Source organism: Acipenser ruthenus, chromosome 33 (assembly GCF_902713425.1).
Source record: "Acipenser ruthenus chromosome 33, fAciRut3.2 maternal haplotype, whole genome shotgun sequence".
NCBI classification, from domain to species: domain Eukaryota; kingdom Metazoa; phylum Chordata; class Actinopteri; order Acipenseriformes; family Acipenseridae; genus Acipenser; species Acipenser ruthenus.
This window is the reverse complement of record NC_081221.1, coordinates 954,138-954,784: the sequence shown is the minus strand read 5'-3', so window position 1 is coordinate 954,784 and position 647 is coordinate 954,138.

Here is a 647-nt window from a genome sequence, read left to right as displayed (position 1 = left end):
TAACCAGCTCTTAATTGAAAACACAAATCTAATTTGATCTGGGGTCTTAAAAGCGCTTTTAAAAAAAAAAAAAAGTATGGTACGCATATTTTAATTCCGCTGAGCAGTAGAAAGTAACATCCACATAAATAAAACAAACAAACAAACCTCCCACCAAAAAATACCAAACAAACGAAATGTGTTTCCCAGGGAATACTGGATTTTAATAACGTCGTTGGAACTGCACAAGGATCCCTGGAGCATGCTTTCACATACCCTGGCTTCATTAAAAACTTTAGTTTATAATATCTCTCTTTTCCAAACTGTACACAGAGTGCTAGAGAGTCTATCCAGATAATCAGACCTATTAAAGCACCACAAGCAGTTAATAAAACAGCCAATAGTTTCTTGTTAAGCAATCCTATTTTCTAATTAATCTATTGTTTTTGACCAGGTTTTATGATATATATATATATATATGTGTGTGTGTGTATATATATATATATATAATTATTTGGCAGACACCTTTATCCAAGGCGACTTACAGGTGTTACAGGGCAGTACAGAGTTACAATGCAAGATTAATATTTAAATACAATGTAATTTACAGTCAGTGCAAATAACAATACTACTACAATACAATATGAACAAGGATGCAACAAGTTAGG